The sequence below is a fragment of the Fukomys damarensis genome, unplaced genomic scaffold, assembly GCF_012274545.1.
Source record: "Fukomys damarensis isolate Sample0158 unplaced genomic scaffold, DMR_v1.0_HiC HiC_scaffold_11, whole genome shotgun sequence".
Taxonomy (NCBI): Eukaryota; Metazoa; Chordata; class Mammalia; order Rodentia; family Bathyergidae; genus Fukomys; species Fukomys damarensis.
In genome coordinates this window covers 44679240-44697278 of record NW_022900923.1, presented here as the reverse complement: position 1 = coordinate 44697278, position 18039 = coordinate 44679240, and positions in this window count along the sequence as shown.

Genomic DNA, 18039 nt, shown 5'->3' with positions numbered 1-18039 from the left:
TCAGTATGGGACAATTACATTGTCCTCAAGGCCCTGTCTTCCATTCATCCATCACTGATTCCTGAGAAAGACAAAGGAGACGAATAATCAACCAGACAGATGGAGTCAGGCAGCTAGGCCAGGAGAGAAAGCACAGCTCCCTGAAGGGAAAGGAAGGAAAGTCTCTGGTGGCAGAAAATGTCTGCTGTGGGGCAGAACAGGCTGCAAAGGAGCACACGGCTCAGACCTGGCCTGGGCAGGGAAGGTGTGAGCAGCCAGAAGCAAGCAGGCCCTGGACTTGGCCTGGTACAGCTGTGGGAAGCTCTCTCTAGGAAACAGGGAAGGAAATAGTAAGGAAGCAACCTGAGGACATCACTTGGAAGGGGAAGGGCAGGCATTACAATAAGGCTGAGAGATCACTGAGTGTTCTGGAAACTGCACCTTTACAGACGCGCTTTGTGCTGCCCGTATAGGCCCCTCTCCCCCTCACACGCTGTAGATCCAACTGAGGAGATGGGGCCAGGCATTTACCACTGGGCAGTTTCACTTCCTGTTTTCTCGTACCGAAAGTGTAATCATCACCATCATGGTATAGTCATAAGTCCACAGACTTGCCTCTCCTATTTATCTAGGGCCTCCCATGAGCGTGTGTGTCAGTGGGAGCGGGAGAACACCGCGCACCTACTCTATCAGCCCACAGTGGAGGGCGGAGGAGGCACGCAGGCCAGGGTGGGGGAACAGGAGTTAGCGATAGAAAGTATAAACTCATTTTTTCAAAATGGAGGAATTTCCCAAATGGCTGTTCTCACCTTAGAGACATTTGTAAATCCCTTCTTCCAAAAAGAAATTCTTTCTTAAACCTTTTCTCCTCCAATCTACCTCCCAACCAAGGTACTCTCTGGGATGTGAGCCCCAAGGGTTCAGGTAGCTTCCCAAGTCACACCACAGGTCAGCAGGAGGACAGGACACGGCCGGATGCTGCTTTCTGCTTCTATCAAGAGCCGAAAAACCAAGAAGGGAATTTCCAACTCTATGGGGAACTTAGAAGTTGTTAGGAAAACCACAGCTATTTCTGCAAAGGAAAAAAGTATGTAGTTCCTGCAAACTGGAAACCCTAGAACAAGGAGAGAGTTTCCTCTGCTGAGACTGTTTTGAGAACTTTACAGTTAGGATGCCGGATGGAGGGGCAGCCTCCACACCTCGGTGGGGATGACAGGACTGGCAACGGAGGTGCCCTGCTAGCTGGCATTCAGGGGCTGTGCTCCAAGGACAAAGGTTGAGCTCCTGCTGGGCTCTGGAGAAGGACAGGGGAGGAAGAAAGTGGGGGAGGGAGCCATTATCCTGATGACAATAGTGACACAGATCTCTCTGGCTCCTGCGCTCCTCCCCTGGGGATCTGAGAAGAGGGGAGGGACAGGAGGGAGCAGGTGCTTCAAGGTCCCTTTCAAAATGAACAAAAAAGGCAGGTAAAGGAAAAAAAGAACCAGGGGAAAGTACTTCTCATTAATTGAGCTTTAAAAAAATTCCCCCTCTGCCACAAAGAGACACAGACACACACTCTAGCTACACTAAGGGAAAAGAGAGGATATGATATCACATGTTTATTTATTGTAATAATTATCATTGTCAGAGCTTTTATTTTCCTCCAAAGGCCACTCCAGAGCCTGGGGCTGAATGACTGGCAGACTAAAAATGTGAAAATGCACAAAGGCAAGTGCAGCCCGTGAATAATCCACCACGTGCTGTCAGAGCTGAATTGGGGCAGGGAGGGAAAAGTAATGCTATGGAACAACTCCGCGCTCCCCGTGTGACAGACGCACAGACTGCGGGTGACGGCATCGTTCACAGCCGTTCTGAATTCCTATTATTCATGCCCTTCCTGTGTCCACTTTCTTGGAGCCATCGAAGGACTAGGTTTGTTAGTCCCTCCCCTCTCCTCACTAATGCGGAGGGCCCAGAAGTGTGTGTGTGTGTGTGCGCGTGCGTGTGTGTGCGTGTGTGTGTGTGTGTGTGTGTGTGTGTGTGTGTGGCATTACTAGGGATTGAACCCAGGGCCTCAGCCCTGATCTACCTCCCTCACCCCTTTTTTATTTTTTTGTTTTTGGAAACAAGTTCTCACTAAGTCATTAAGTTGCCCAGCCCGGACTCAAACTTAAGATCCTCCTGCTTCAGCCTCCCAGTGTGCTGGGATTACCAGTGTGCGCCACAGTGCCCAGCTCAGCACAGCTCTCTGTCCAGAATTATTACTAATTTCCAGATTGTGGGCTAGGGATGTAGCTCAGTGGTTTTGCTGCCTGTCTTACAAGCTTAAGGACCTGAGTTTGATCCAAAGAAAGAAAAAAGAAAACAAAGAAAAAAAAAGATCATGGCAGCAGAACATTAAACTAAGTATACGGTCCTTCTAAGCAGAGATCCCTCTGTGACTGCACGGGCCTCACATGTTTGGAGCTGGCCCTCAGCAGAAGCCCCTGGAATTTTTGCACAGAGCGCTTCTGGGTCTTGTATCATCCTGCCCTGTATGTGCCTAACCCTGAGCATGGAGTGGAAGGAGAAAACACTCCCCACCCTAACACACCGGCCTCCCTACATGGCTTTGTTGAAGAAAGCATTCATTCCAAAAGGCTGGAGGGGCACGATTGAGATATTTTATGAACTCTCCCTTTGCTGGATTAGGAGATTTGTCCTCATAATCATCTCGCGCCTCACCCCACCTTGATCTGGTCAGCAATTCTTGCTGACTTTCTCTCAGCAGGCCTCCGGTATCCTGTCTTCCTTTCCATGTCCTTTGCCAACATCCTAGTTTTATCATCTAGAATATTCTACCAGCTCACTAAGAGGCTGCTTGCTTTCGACCTCTTGCTTTTTCAGTCCATCCTGCTTAAGCTTGGTCTTGTACCTGTCACTTTGTAGCACACTCTGCCCCTCAGAGGTTGTCCATTTCTCCAGGTCCTCCCTCTCCCCTCAGGCACCTGTGAAGCCCCGGTCCGCTACAGGAGGATGTGTGCTCGCTGGGTGCTAGGCAACGCCTCCCCGCACCCCTCCCTCCACTGGGTTCCCGTGCTGGACTGCAGCTCGTGTCTTGAGCTCTCTGTGGAGAGAAGCATTCTGTCTAAATTCCAGCGGGAAGTGTGACATCCGAAGCCCCATCCCATGTCACCAGCAGAAGGTGGCCTTGGACAGATGAGGAAGATCTGCTTCTGACGGGCCAGTGAGGAGGGAAACAGTCCTGAGCGCTATGGGCGTGTCCCTCGGAGGGCTTGTTAGCTTGGCTTCAACCAGAGAGGAAGAGAGCCCCGACTTTGATAATCTTCACTGTCTATTGCAAAGTAATTGGTTTGTTTAAACAATCAAGGTGGTTTTAAAGATTGGTGCCTTCGACTGCTAGGGCAGGGAAAACCATAATCAAAGCCTGCTATGGCTTACTTTAATATTTCCAAAAGTCTTCCTGCCACTTCAGTCTTTATTTTTTGTTTGTTTGTTTGCTTTTGGTACCAGGGATTGAACTCAGGACCTTTTGATTACAAGACAGGTGGCAAAACCACTGTGATAAATCCCCAGCCCGATTTTTATTTTTTTAAAGACAGAGTTTCCCTAAGTTGTTAAGTGGCCCAGGTTGGCTTAGGACTTGCAATTCTTCCGTCTTAGCGTCCCAGACTGCTGGGTTTAAGGGGGCATCACAAGCTGGGGTACAGCGGCCCAGTCCTTGAGTAGCAGACTCCTTCCCCTGAATCTGTCAGGTGTTAAATTACCTCCTGCCTGCCCTTAACCCTGCCTCTCCCGGTTCCCTTCCCAAGCAGACTCCCACCGGAGCCCTGTGGTTGTTCTCTGACTCCTGGCTCTCACCTGCTGACCACTCTGCCTCTGCAAGTCTGGCTTTGTCTTCCGCCACGCCTCTGTCCTCCTGCTCCTGTTAAGCACAGGCTCCATTTAGATCCCCTGCTGGACTTCACTGTCTGAACTACCCCTTTCCCCTCCTACCCCAGCTTGGAAGACATCACGCAGACTTTCACTTCCATATCTCTGCCGCACTTCTCATCCCTTCCACGGCTCTTCCGAAAGGTCAGTGTGTTCTCAGGCTCCGCCCTTAACTGCTTAACCGCTTTGGGCTGTTTCCCAAGTTTCGACGTACCTGTGACTCCCAGATCTCGGAATACAGACCAAATATCTCTCCTGAAATTGTACCCACAGTGGACTTCTGTGACTAGGTGTGACAGTTAAGCTGGATGATTAGCCTGACTGGCTGGGGAGCCACCCGAGGGATTAGTAAAACACAGCGCTGGGTGCGTCTGAGTGGTCACAGAGGGGTAACTCTGGGGTCTCATACTATCCCCCTGCTGTGCTTCACAGTCAGCATGAGCTGATAGCTTTGCCCCCAGGCCCTTCCGCCATGATGTTCCTTCCTTGGCGCCAGCTGACCACGGACTGGTTCCCCTGAAACCATGAGCCAAATACACTGGCTAATAGGCTAGACGTTCCCAGACACCTAAATTCATTATCCACAAAACAAATTGCATTGCCTGTAACGCACACACGCACACACACGCGCACACCCTGTGCTGTTCAGGATGGTCCTGTTCCCCATCCGATAGCCAAGGGTGGCGGTGGGAGGTCAGCCTTTGCTCCTCACTGCGTCTCACTCCAGTGCTCAATCAGTTACCAGTTCCAGCCCATCCCGCCTCCCGGCCTGCTACTCCCCCTCTCCACCCCCACATCCCTGCTGCCTCTCTCTGGCCCCATCAGCTTCCATCTACAGTACGGCCCCAGCCCCTGACTGGCTTCCAGCCCCTCCCCCAATGCATTCTCCCAGTCTCCCCCGATAGCTTAATTAGAAACTTGTCACATTATTCCAGGGTGGAAAGCACCCTGCGTGGCTCTCTTGGCCCAGAGAAGTGGGCCAGGCTCCCTAGTGCTGCACAGGGGCTCTTCAGGCTGTCTTGGCCCCAAAGTCAGGAGCACCCCTTTTAGAAGTTTGATCGGTAAGTCCTGTGCAGGATAGGTTGAAAAGGGGATGAAATGGTGATGGAGAAATCAGTTGAGACCATTCGAAAGCATTGTTTTAAAACCCACCATCACGTTTGATGATAGGTCCCTGTTTCCTAAGCCCATACTGTTGCAAGCCCCTTGAATAAACACAGCAGCCAGTGGATTTTTTTTTTTTTTTTTTTTTTTTTTTTTTTTTTTTTTTTTTTTTTTTTTTTTTTTTTTTTTACTGGAAATTGAGCCCAGGGCCTTTGTACTGAGCTATGTCCCCAGGTTCCCCTCCCTTTTTTGAAACATGGTCTTCCTAAATTGTCTGGGCTGGACTCAAACTTGAGATCCTCCTGCCTCAGCCTCCCAGAGTGTTGGTACTACAGGTGTGCATCACCACAATCGGCTCCAATGGATCCATTTATTGATTTGAAATGTAAATGCATTACTTTCCTTTGAGTTTAACTCTTTCAATGACTTCACATGGTAGACAGTCCTACATCCATGGCAGACAGTCATACATCTAGTGGATCTTTGCTGGATCACTTAATTTTCACAAATCCTGTTACACTATGTCCTTATCTTAGAATCTGGAGGTGAGAGTAGGGTGCAAAGTAATTGCAGTGAAGGAATAAATGAAAGAAGCATTATGAAGAGTGACTGATAGAATCCCTGGTATCGGGGGAAAAAAGAATTATTGACAGGTCCTGGCTACTGTTTAAAACATAGATGCCCATGATAGGCACTATGTCCTCTGTCCCGTGTAAAGGTGGCCACGTTCTCGGATTTGGAAAGCGTGAAGGACACGTTAGCTTTCATTCAGAGGTTGAGAGGAGGGGCTGTGCCAGCGACTGTGTCCGGGGCGGGACAGGCTGTGCGTGGGTGGAGGAAGGAGAGGACGAGAGGAGAGAGCAGAAATAAGTGAATCACACGATTCCATGCGATCACACGAGTCCGGAGGTCAGGGACATCCCTCCTTCCCGTCCGTCCGAATTAGCCTCCCAGCTGAGAAAGGCTGAGGCCTGAGCCCAGACAATGGGGGCGATCGTTTTTTCTTAGAAATGGACAGAAAAGGAGCCAACAGGAAGTGGAACTGGCAAGGAGAGGGGAAAGTCCTTCCTGGGCAGAGGTCCTCTAAGGGAGAGAGGGCTGGTGCGACTGCGCTTCTGCTACGTTAAGCCGAAGCCCCTCCGCCACGCTGCGCACTCAGCTCATGCCGCAGGCAGATATTACGATTCACATTTGGGGCTTAACCGTGATACCAACAACCAAGCAAGCCACACACTTCGTAAGGGACGGGCTCGGCCCCGGGACCCTCACGTGACTCCAAAGCACATGCCTTCGTCATCTTGCTGTGACCAAGCACAGCCACGAAGTCTGTTTCCCAGAGAGGACGAGCCATCTACACCCTTCGTTCATTCGTTCATTCCCAGACCCTGAGCGTCATTCACGCGTCAGGACCGCGCTAGACCACAGCCGGTCGGAAGGGGGAGCGGGGTCTGCGGGCGCCCGAATCCGGTGTCTGACTATAGGAAACTGAGGCAGCTGCCACCCGTCCCCTGAAGACGGGCTGGAGCCCCATGGCCAGGCAGGGCGGAAGGAGGAAATGCTACTGAGAAGTCTAACAAGGCCAGCGCTGGATTCCCACCGCCTCTCTCCACGTCCTGTGGTACGAAGAGGCCTGGGGCAGAGTTTCGTGGGGAATAATGAGAAATTATTATTCCTGGAGACGGACAGTGCAAGTGGGTGCTGACATTGTGGACGTACAGAAAGCCACAGAATTGAACGCTTAAAACGGTTAAAATGAAAAACCTCATGTTGTGCGTGTTTCACGACAATAAAAAATATTTCGAGGTACACTTAGAAAAATTAATTTTTTTCTTTTTGGTGGTACTGGGGCTAAGCTCAGGACCTTTACACAAAGCTATGTCCCCAGACCAATTAATTTTTTTTATTTTGAGGCAGGATCTTGTTAAATCAAGGCCAATCTTGAACTTGTGACTCTCCTGCCTCAGTCTCCCAAGTAGGAGAGATTACAGGTGTGCACCATTACACTGGGTACCAGACTTATTCTTGAAGAGTTTTTAAACACATTGCACAACATTGCCTCCAAATGTCCACCTACCCAAAGAAGTGACCATTCAGATCACATCATGGACTCTTCTGGTTGTAAGATATCAGTCCAAAAAGAAACAAAACCTAAAAATGAAGAAGAAAAATTATGTCAGCTTTCTCCTCCACGCCTACTACCTGAGAGCATTGCTAGATCTTGTCCTGCAAGCCCCCTGCCCCCCAAAACCTATGTAAGCAAAAGCCCTGCTGACCCGCCTGTCAGAGAGCTGGCCATGCTCAAAGCAGTCCCTGGAAGAGAACCAGAATTTCTTCTTCTAGCTCGTTTTCTGCCAATAGCATCCAGAGTCTGGCAGAGAAAGTCACAGAGCTTATAAAAGCAATGTCCGTAAGATGCCTAAAAATAAATGTAAAGAATAGAGATTACGAAGTGGCAACCGGAACAGTGAGAAATAGGCCAGGGCTCCTGCATCTTTCCAGCCCGAGTGCCACAGTCCTCGGGTCACTTTGCCCTCCCCTGGCCGGCAGCTCTGGGCAGCTGGAAAAGGTGACTTTCCGACCGGCGCAAGGGTGGCTGGCAGCACGAGGAGCTGAGCCACTGGGGCGTCTCAGGGTCAGTGTGAGTGGCCGTGGTGCTGGCTTTGAGCTGGGGGACGCCCCAGGCAAGGGGCCTGGTGGTCTCAGAGGGGGGAAGCCCTCCTTCGCCCTACCATGACGAGAGCTCGCACTGGATCCTGTGACCTCCCTGGAGAGCAGGCAGCGTGTCTAGAATCACCTGGAGGTTACGGGTCCCAAAACGGCTGGGCTTCAGAAGGGCAATCCAGCGGGCCGTCTCTTCTCTTCTGTGCAGTGAGGAGGAAAGGCAGCCACTAGCGTTGCCATTGGACCCCCACCTCATCATGGCCCCGCTCAGTGCTTTCCCGAAGCCCAGGCAGATCCACAACCCTGAAGGAAGCCCCTGACTAGGGACCATGTTTGCCATCAGGAGAACAAGAGAGAAGGAGACAACCTGGGATTTGTTTGGGGGTCGTTGGGGAGGATCCTGCAGCAGGGCTGGAGGTGGACGAACTATGCGGAACTTTATCCCCATAGCCACCACCAGGGGGTGCAGTTGCTCCATGTCAGTGGTCTTCCGGTGCGCTGAGAAGGAACTCGCTAAAGGTGGAGACCCTTAAGGCTCTGACGTCCTTTTATCTCTGCCTTGACCAAGGACTGCCCGAGTTTCCTTGGCACAGGTCACCCTGTTTTAGACACAGAAGGCACTACAGAGATCATCTGGTCCCAGGCAACTGGCAGTTCCCTCGCTCTTGACAGGCTCCAGAAATAGACTCCACACCTCCCTTGGCTGCTGTCACGCCTCTCGGTGTGGGCTGCTGGCTGCCCACAGGCCCCGAGATGGGAGCCAGTCGGGAGTGGGAGAATCCTCAGGCTACCATGCACTGGCTTCTGCGGAGGAAGCGGCTGTTGCTCCTTCCCCCTGAGATGCACCTCAGCCACCCCTTCCTCGGCTCTTCCGCTCGAGCGGTGCACACAGTGCCTGAGAGCAACAGCCACCCCCAGGCCGGCGCAACCTCCTCTGCCGGGCTCCAGGCGCTGAGAAGCAGCCTCTGTAGAGGTGCTGAGATCACTGAACCCCATTCACAGCCTACTCCCACCCTCTTACCCCCATCCATCTGTTGTTGCTTCGTTGCATCTGTGTCCTCGGGGAAACAGCTAATTAAATAAAAAACGAGCTGGCCCGTTTTTGGTGTTCTTCAGTGGAGACCTGGGGGAATAGCCGCACAGTTTGGAATAAGCCCCAGGAGGGATGAAAAGCGGGGGAGTTGGCTGGTGATTCTAAGACTGGCAGGCCCTACGTCCACAAGCTGGCGGTCCACTTAAGAGTCCATCTCAGTTTGGCTGTCAGATCCAGGGATGGGGTAAAAGCTGGAGGAAGGGCACTGTGGCCCAGAGGTGGTTTAAGTGTGTGCCCGCAGGGCTTGGCTCCTGTGTGGCCCTGTTAGCAGGGAGAGGGACCTTCACAAGGCGGAACCTGGCGGGAGGTGCGCAGGTCATTGGGAGAGAGCCTTCGAGAGGGATTCCCAGGGGATACCCTCCTGAGAGGGCTGTAAGGAAAGAGCAACATTGGGCCCTGTCTCACTCAGTGCCTTCTGCCTCCCACCTGCATCCTGGCCACAATGTGCCTACCTCAGCGTGGCTCAGACGGGGGCCCTTGCCAAAGGCGGAACACATGGGGCTGCCTGAGTGATCTAGAACTTTCAGCCTCTACCATTGTGAGCTGAAACCTTTTCTTTAGAAAGTACACAGTCCCGTGTGTCTCGTTAGAGCAACAGAAAACAGGCTAATGCAAAGGGAAGATGTCCTCCTGCATGTTCTCCACCCGTCTTGTCCTAAAAAAGAAACAATTTCATTCGTTCGTCCCTATTGTCTTACTGCGAAGTGGGGGCAGCAACAGATTTCAAATAACTGCTCTGTGCAGAAGGCGAGGAGGCGGGGCGGGGGAGGAGCGGAGGGGCGGGGCTCCACCGTGGCCTCCTTATTTGTGTTTGAACAAGTACACACTCCCCCTCATAAATTGCGTTTTTTGTCTGACGGCACTGCGGATTGAACCTGACGGTACTCTATTTCCGAGCTGCGGCCTCAGCCCTTTCTGTGTTTTATCTTGAGACAGGGTCCTGTTAAATTGCCTGGGCTGGCCCTGAACCTGTAATAATTCCAGCCTCAGTCTCTGGAGAGCTGGGATTACAGGCATGGACCACCATTCCTGGCTGTGAATTACCTTTCCCAAAAGAAAATGCTTCCCCTTATGAGAATACATTGTGCTTTATTTCCCGGCCTAACTGACAAATGCCTTAACTGGAGCCAAAGCGTCCCTTTCAGCTGCCCGAATTCCGGCCCTCTGTGCTCTGGCTGCCCTGATTTTCACCTTCTGCTGTTTCCACGGATCCTGTGCCAGGAGTTTCCTCCGAGCTTAGCAGACCCTGTTCATTAAATAGTCAGCAGTGCAAATACTGGGTCTCTGAAGCTTTTTTTTTTTTTTTTTAACACCTCTAGGAAGTAGTTATTCTCTCCACTGTTTCCCTAGAATTTTGCACAAACTTCCATTATGCTTCCTACCAAACACCTTTTTTGTTGTTGTTTTACTGGTTGGTTGGATTTTGTTTGCTTTGATTAATTTATGCATTTAGTGGTACTGGAGATTGAACCTCGGACCTTTGCACTGAGCGATGTCCAATTTCTATTTTTTGTTTTGAGACAGGGTCTCATGAAGTCTCTAAACTGTGGAGGCTCAGCCCAAATCTGTGCTCTTCCTGCCTCAGCCTCCCAGAGCATTGGGATGACAGGTGTGCTCCACCACCCTGGCTTCTTACCAAACACATTGCAGTAACTTTTTCCGCATCTCTGTTCTACGTAGAATATGAGCTGACCATGGTGAGAAGTGTGTTCTCTTCCCCTGTGCGTCCTAAGTTCCTAGCTCTGTCTGCTGGTGAATGCAGTGAGCTGTTCCTGCTCTCCTGGACGTAGGGGAGACCCACCTTTGAGAACCACACAGAAAAAGGCAGTTAAAGCAACCGATTCTTCCCAGGTGGGCTGAGAGGACCGACTTGGGTCAGACAGCTACAGGCAGACGAGTGACTTGGCCACGTGGAATTTCAGGAACGGCTGATCAGAAACTTGGCCCTGGGGCGGACCAAGTTGCCCAGCGGTGTTCTGCTACAGTGCAGTAAGGCACTCCCAGCCCTCCGCCCGCCTGCCTGCCTGGTGAGTGTGCCACTTCCTCTAGGAAGGCTTCCTGCACTAAGGACTCCCAGCTGGACTTCCAGCTTCTCGAAGCTCCGTTCCCATATTGTGCCCTCGGTGGACAGCACAGGACGTGTGCTTTATGCTTTAAAATAAAAAGTGTACTAATGCTGAGATTGCCTGCTTGTCATCATCAAGACCTCTGTGTATGTTCTGTTTGCCCTCCAGGTCTACCCTGTACCCATTTGCCCTGTGATGGTGCCCAGGGAGGCTGGCACTTTGGACTGCACCTGCCAGACTCCCTTGTCCTCTGGTTCAGGTTATGTTTGGCCAGGGGGAGGCAGGGACCCAGAGGAGCCAGAGTATTTATTTTCCCAGTTCCCCCCATGGCCAGAGGTGGCGCTGTCTGCTTCCTCCACCAAAGGACATGGCTTCCCTAAGGCAGGTAGCCTCCCTCCCCTCCAGCCTCCCCTGCAGCTATTTTCCTCTGAGATCCTCCACTGCTCCCTGTCTCTGGCCCTCGTGGCTATCCCTGTGTGCTTTACTAACCCCCAACAGCCTCCTGAAACTATGCCCATCCTTCGCCACAGGTTGAGGAGGGACTGCATCCATTAGGAACATTGTCCAGCTCCAGGCCACAGGGTGCCCTCTCCAGATGCTGGCTCCGTGTTAGCCCATAGCCCTAACTCGGCCCAGAGCCAAACTGATCGTAGGAACTCCAGTTTCTTAGATGCCTCTACGTCCCAGTCCCCCACTGAGCTCTTACATTTTCAAACCAGAGAAAATGGGTGTCTGTCCCCGCACGAGAATAACTCCACAGAATGTGGCATTCCAGAGAAGTTCTTGAAATCTCAAATGATTCTGTCTCCTCCTGTATGGCCCGTGTTTTTCTGGGCCAGTGAGTTATGCGAATTTGAAGGGTTTTTTGGTTTGGTTTCTGGGAAGGGGCTGGCAGAGGAAGGCCTGGTTTCTCTCTGGAAAAATCAATCATCCCAGCATCCGTTGTGTGCGACCTGCCCTCCTACCTGTGGCTGTCACGCTGGCTCCTTGTGGCCTGCAACGGCTGTGTTCCCTCCCACTCCACAACACCTGTCATCCTGTGGGGAGCAAGGCCTCTGTCCCTCAGCAATCCCCGGCCCCCACCCTGCCAGTCCTACAGCGGAGAGGTGTTCCTGGGGCCACAGTGTCCAAGTGTCACACACACGGCATCCTCTCAGCCAGGAGATCCGAGCAAGTGAGCCTCTAGGCTCAAGGCTGTCTGCGTCCCCAACATCTGGGGGTGCTCAGGTCCGATTCAGCTTGCTGAATCACCTAGCCTAGTTCTGGACTTCACTGAAAAGAGCAGTTCTAGAGTGAAACCTCTTCTCCCAGGAGCCTCTCGCCTGTGTGCTGCCCTACATTGCCTAGAGTGCTCTGAGAGCCAGATCTGAAACCTGCTGCCTAAGGGGAAACTGAGGCCTAGAAAGAGAAGCAGGCTAGACTCACGGGCGGGGCTCAGCGGGGGGGGGGGGGGGGGGGGTGGGGGGGCCGCGAAGGCAGGCGGAGGGACAGAGGTAGGAGAGAAGATGGGGGCACACAGGTGTGCACGTGTGTGCAGAGAGTCAGGGCATGATGGGGTGACAGCCTGGAGCAGAGCAAGCTTCAGCTGCGGAGCTTCTGCCCGGCGCTCTCTCCCATCAGCCCCTCTGCCCACGCTGCCCTCGAAGTGCTGTGGTTATCGCCTTCCCCCTGCCAGCAGCTGGGGACTGATACCACGTGACATCCCATTGGCTGGCTCCCTCCCTGGCCTCAACTGCCCTTCCCTATGCCTCCCTGTACACCCAGGTCCCCTGAGGAAGGCGGCAGCCTCGCCCTGCAGAGCTGCGTACGCCAGAAGAGACACCTGAGCCTGCAGATTACCGAGCTCCCTTTTTAACCGGCCTGGCTCATGTGACTGGCCTGCCTCCAGGCAGCCTACGCAGGCCCAGACACCCACCCAGCGGCCAAGCCAGCTGGCAGTGCTGTCTGCTTCCTACTGGGTTCTCCTCAGGCAGGGCAGGTGGGCAGGACTTTCTCATTGTATTTAAGCCCCAGCTGGCGCCACTCAACTGCCCCAGCTTCGGCCTTTGCCCCTTTCCCAATCAGGAGATAAAAATAAACCCATTTTGGCCACTTTGAGGAGTTGGCTGGGGGCAGGGGGAAGAGAGGCTGCTGGGAAGGAGATGTAAACCCAGGGTGGGGAGGGGTAGCAACAGGGGGAGCTGGCTCCGAAGGACAGGGCTGTTTGGGGCCCCCCACTTGGGCCCTCAGTCTCCCCTGTTTCAGCTAGGAAGAGCCTGGGCATCGTGCATTCATGATCTCCAGGGCAGGAGGCACTGTAAAGAGCAGGTGGCCAGGGGTTGGGGTTTTTAAGGCTAGGAAAAAGGGGGAGACAAACGAGAATGGAAAAGGCCACAGTAGTGGCCACAAAAATTCTTTGCTGGCATCCACACCCACCCTTTGTCCATTTCAGGGGAGGGTGGGTCTGCCAGGGCGCCCAGCCCATGTCTACCCTCCCACGTAGCTGTGTGTATACCAGCTCTCCGCCTCCTTGACGTCCCACTAAATGTTGGGTCCCTGAACAGCAGTGCTGGCAGAGCGAGGGGAAGGCGGGCAGAGAGGGGCGGGAGGGGCGCGGCGGCTCCCGCAGTCCCCGAGCACGGCAGGCAGTTGTATCCGGTAAGGAGAGTGGACCCTCCCTCTCCCAGCCGGGAGGCACCTGCTGGTCCCCATCCCGTTTGGGATGTGACAAACTGCAACTCTGATCTGGGGCGATCTCTGCCTTGGGTTCTCCACCCTGGCCAGGCTTTCCCAGATAAAGCCGCAGTCTGTTTCATCCCCCTGCGGACGAAGCAGAATTTAAGGACAGGCGTAAATAAAGAACAGAGCGTTTACCGCGTCTTTGAAATGCAGCTGCCCAGGGCCAGGTTGGACCCGGAATGGGCAGGAGGCACGGCAGGAGCGACACAGTAGTGTGGAACAGTCGATCCGCAGGAAGCCCCAGCACGGAAGCGCCCCACGCCCGCTATTTCGGCGGGGATGGCGGGAAACACGTGCGGTCGGCCCCAGAGAACTCGGAGGCCTCCTCCCTCTCACTCGCGTCGTTTGGCCTGGACACCGCTGTCACGCTTCAGAGCAGACCGTGTTGTAACTCCGGGTTCCAGAAAGAAGAAAGGTTCCTGAATAAAGAGGGTTCAGTGGGCCGGGACCGGAACCAGGACCACACGGGTGCAACTTCAGGGCCCGCCCCGCGCGTGCTCCTGGGCCACAGGCTCTGACTGCGTTGGTGGTGGAAGAGAAATAAACAGCGCTGGTCTAGCAACCGAGAAGACAGCAGCACAGCCGGTAGCTGTTGAGGGCAATGAGGGCGCTCAGGGGAAGGGCGGTGGGGACCCTGGTGCCCGCCGGTTCCTCCCGTGGTTGCTTGGATGGCTGGTTTGGGACAGAATCGGCCGATGGAGGAGCAGCAAGGACAAAGCCCTCATACTGAAGCCTGTTGAGAGAAACCTCCAGAGCGACCCCATCTGGAAGGTCGGAACCAGGAGTCGGCCGGGCTGTGGATGGCCGTTCCGGTACCTGTGGTCTCTACCGTCTCTCCTGCCCTCCTCCAGCTCTGTACCAGCCCCTCATGCACCACGGGCTTAGTGCCTCAGCCTCGCCCTCCCACCATTCTTCACTTGCAAATCTATACAAACTTTAAAACAGAACGGCAGCACACAGATAGCTTGTTGGCGAGTTTTCTCTAAACCGCCGGCCCGGCTCTTGTTGAATTCCGAGCACATGGTTCACGGTGCCGTCCTAGCTCCCACCCTTCACACATCAGCAGGGTGGTGCTGCGCGCACTGCAGCGGCTCTGCAAGTCCCTGCTGAAAGAACCCGGGGAAGCTGGGCGTGGTGGTAACCCCAGCTCCGCAGGAAGCTGAGCCAGGAACATCCCCAAAAGTTCAAGGCCAGTCTGGGCAGCTTAGCAAGACCCTGTCTCAAAAGAAAAAATAAAAGGGCTGGGGATTTAGCTCAGTTGTTCTGCTGCCTGCCTTGCAAGTACAAGGTCCTGTGTTCGATCCCCAGCATCAAAAAAAAAAAAAAAAAAAAAAAAAAAAAAAAAAAGAAAAGAAAAAAGGCTGGAGACGTAGCCCATGCTCCCTGGATTCAATCATCAGTACAAAAAAAGCGGGGGAGGAGATCTGGGGGTTAATTCAGGTGAGGCAGAAGGCAGCCCTTCAGCTAAGCATCCCATCAGCGAGACTATGTCCTGGGGCCAGAGCAGAAACTGCCCAGAGCAGGGCTGCCCACAGGCCCCGTTACAGTGTTTCCAGTCTCTTTCACTTTGCTCTATTCTCTTGGGCTTTGAAAGTTATCCCCCGGGGCCAGACGTGGGGGAAAAGAAAGGAACCACTCCAACTTTCCAAATGAACTGCATTCCGGGAAGCTGTTCATCAGACTTCATCCTTAAACTAAGCCTGAGGCCCTGGGGTGTTGATGGAATGGCTTAGGACAGGAGAGCGGGTGGTCAGGGTTCCAAGGGACAAAGGTCATTCCTAAGTCCTCGCCACAACAATGCCAGCTTTCAGCTGCTCAGGCACAGCAAATTCCTGCAAGGCAGCATCTCCTCTGGCTCCAGCTCCCACCTCAGTAGCTCCTCAGCGAGCACTGTCGTCCTCCTCCATCAGTGCCCCTAGTCAGAGCAGCCGGACCCACAGCAGCCCCTGCAGGATCCGGAGACTGAGTCTCACGTTCCTACGGGCATCTGGCACAGGAGCTCTTGGTTCCTGCTCAGCAACTTTCCTGGCTTGGCTTTGAAACATGCATGAGATGCTAAAGAAGATTCTCAAAGCAATTCATTTTCTTTTTTTTTTAAACAACACCCTAAAAAAAACTGACTCATCTGTGCCAGTCTTCCAGAGGAAACATGTCTCTCGGCAGCTCGGCTGGACAATGATGGAACCCTGTGAATCTAACGATTCAAACCAACCCAGTTCAGAGGCCACTCCAAGCTGAAATAGCCCTGGGTCACCCTCTGGCCTGATTTGAGGTTCTGCTTTCTTTCTGGTCTATCTATGTGGTGGCAGAGGGGTGAGACTCTTTCTAGCCCCCAGCCAGGAAGCCTCTTGTGACTTAGAAAAACATCCGCACCCAGGCCTGACTTAGCAGTGAGGGTTATATTAAGAAGCATGTCCCACTCCTTCGAAGTCTGGACAAGATATTTGTAGCTCTGGCTTGTCTTGGGGTTACGGTGTGGCTCTCAGGAACTTTTCTCATTGAAGTCAGGAGGCATGACTCACAGACACCAGGAAAGGGTTTCCCCGTCAGGTCTGGAAGTAAATTCTTTTAAGTCTTGGGCTTCAGAAGTGTAGATTGAAGTTGAAAGGTGGACTGCTGAATGAGGATGCTGGAGATATTATTTAAAACTAGGAGGCCGATTCCTGGCCAAGGACAACCTTTTCTGACCTGCCAGTGCCAGGCTGATCCTGGGTCCTTATGTGTTCAGACTCCGTGTTTTCGGTGTCATGGCAGCTGCAGGTGCTGTGGGTACAGTGAGATATTGCGGGCTGCAGCCTTATCATCTCTAGCAAGACTGACCCCACGGTGGTTCTGCAGCCCGCTACTTCAAAGGAAAAGTACAGCCACTTAATTCACAGAGGAGTGAAAGCACACAGAAGCTGGTGACATCAAATAACAGATGCAAAAGAAATAATTAAAAATAAATGAGAAAGCGTTATCCATGATTCACTAAAGCAGTAGGAATGTTCTATCTGGAAAGCTTAGAACTACTTATCAGCTGCTACCTGAAATCCAGCATTTGGTTTTAGTTATGTCTCGCTGGGAGCGAAACAAAACAGTAAGTACTATATGACGGCAGCTGCTACAGTTTGAAACTGTTCACAGTTGAAGTTTGTGTTGGATCTTTTGGGGTTTGATCATAAAGTAAATCTCATTCTTTTTTTAATTTTTGTTCTTTGGTGCCAGGGATGGAACTTAAGACCTTGCGCTTGTGAGGCAGGCCCGGTGCCATTGTGCTAAATCCCTGGCCCATAAATCTCATTCTTAACAGCTTAAATATCCCCAAAACTAAAATGTAACAATAGTAGCCTGCCGGTTCCCTTGTCTGCCATCTAACAGCTGGGGAAGAAGCAGGCTGATACAGCCCTAAGTCCATCTCCTCTGGGAAGGAAGATCCAAGCTAGACTCTCCTCTTTCAGAGCCCCCATGGGACAGGAGCAAAATTTCTCCAGCAGTTAGGTTGTGGCTGTGTTTTCCTTTTCATTATTAGCAAGGTAACTGTGTCTAACACTGAACCAGAAGACAGTGGTTACATGTAATCCTTTTTTCATCACATTTTGCTAAATAGTAGAGATCAGAAACAGTGTAGATCAACTTAAAAGAAGCAGCCCGCACGGGCCGGGATGGAGCTCAGGGGCACAGGGCCTGCCTGGCAAGCATGAGGCCCTGAGTTTGATTCCCGATACAAGCAGCAGCAAGCAGTCACGCTCCTGGCATGTGGGGAAATGAACTGCTGTGATTTGCCACATGATCAAAGGGTGTTAATTCAGAGCACCATAAAGACATGGCCTGTCCAGCTAACGCTTACATCGTAATACACAGAAAAATCATGACACGTGTGATGAATGATCAGAGTAATCACTGGGGGCAGCAGGCAGAGCAGAGCCTAGGAAGAAAAGCAGGCCTGGGCAGGGTGAGTTAGCCAATTGCCCACGCTGGAAGAAAAACCTTATCTCAGGAATGAGACTGAACAAAACTTCCGACCCATTTCTTTTCCTGCGTCACTCACAATTTGGAAATTCCGTTGATTTGGTTCATTTGGAAACCAGTACATCAACCACCCTGACCTGCTTAACTAAAGTGGTCCGGAGGAAAATGGCTAGAGAACAACCAGTGGCTGAAGAGCCTCTGCATGAGGTGGTCTGATTTAGCTGAGGACTGCTGCCGCTAGGCAGAGGCTCAGGGAAAATTTAACCATGCTTGACAAAGGGGCCCAGAGGACAGCCTCTAACAGCACGCTTTCTCCCCAAACTCAAACCCCACCTGCTACCTCCTCAAATCCACCTGCACGCACGCGGCCCAGGCCCAGCATGAGTCAGCCGGCAGCAGGCTGGCGCACCACGGAGTGACTCGCTCTGCGTCACTGTCCCCGAGGTGACTGCCAAGTCGGGCGGAGACGTGTCGGTCCCCTCTCCCGGGCTCTCCAGAAGTTGCAACAGTGTCACGGCTGCCTGCCTCCTTCCACTGGGCCCAGTTTCAGGG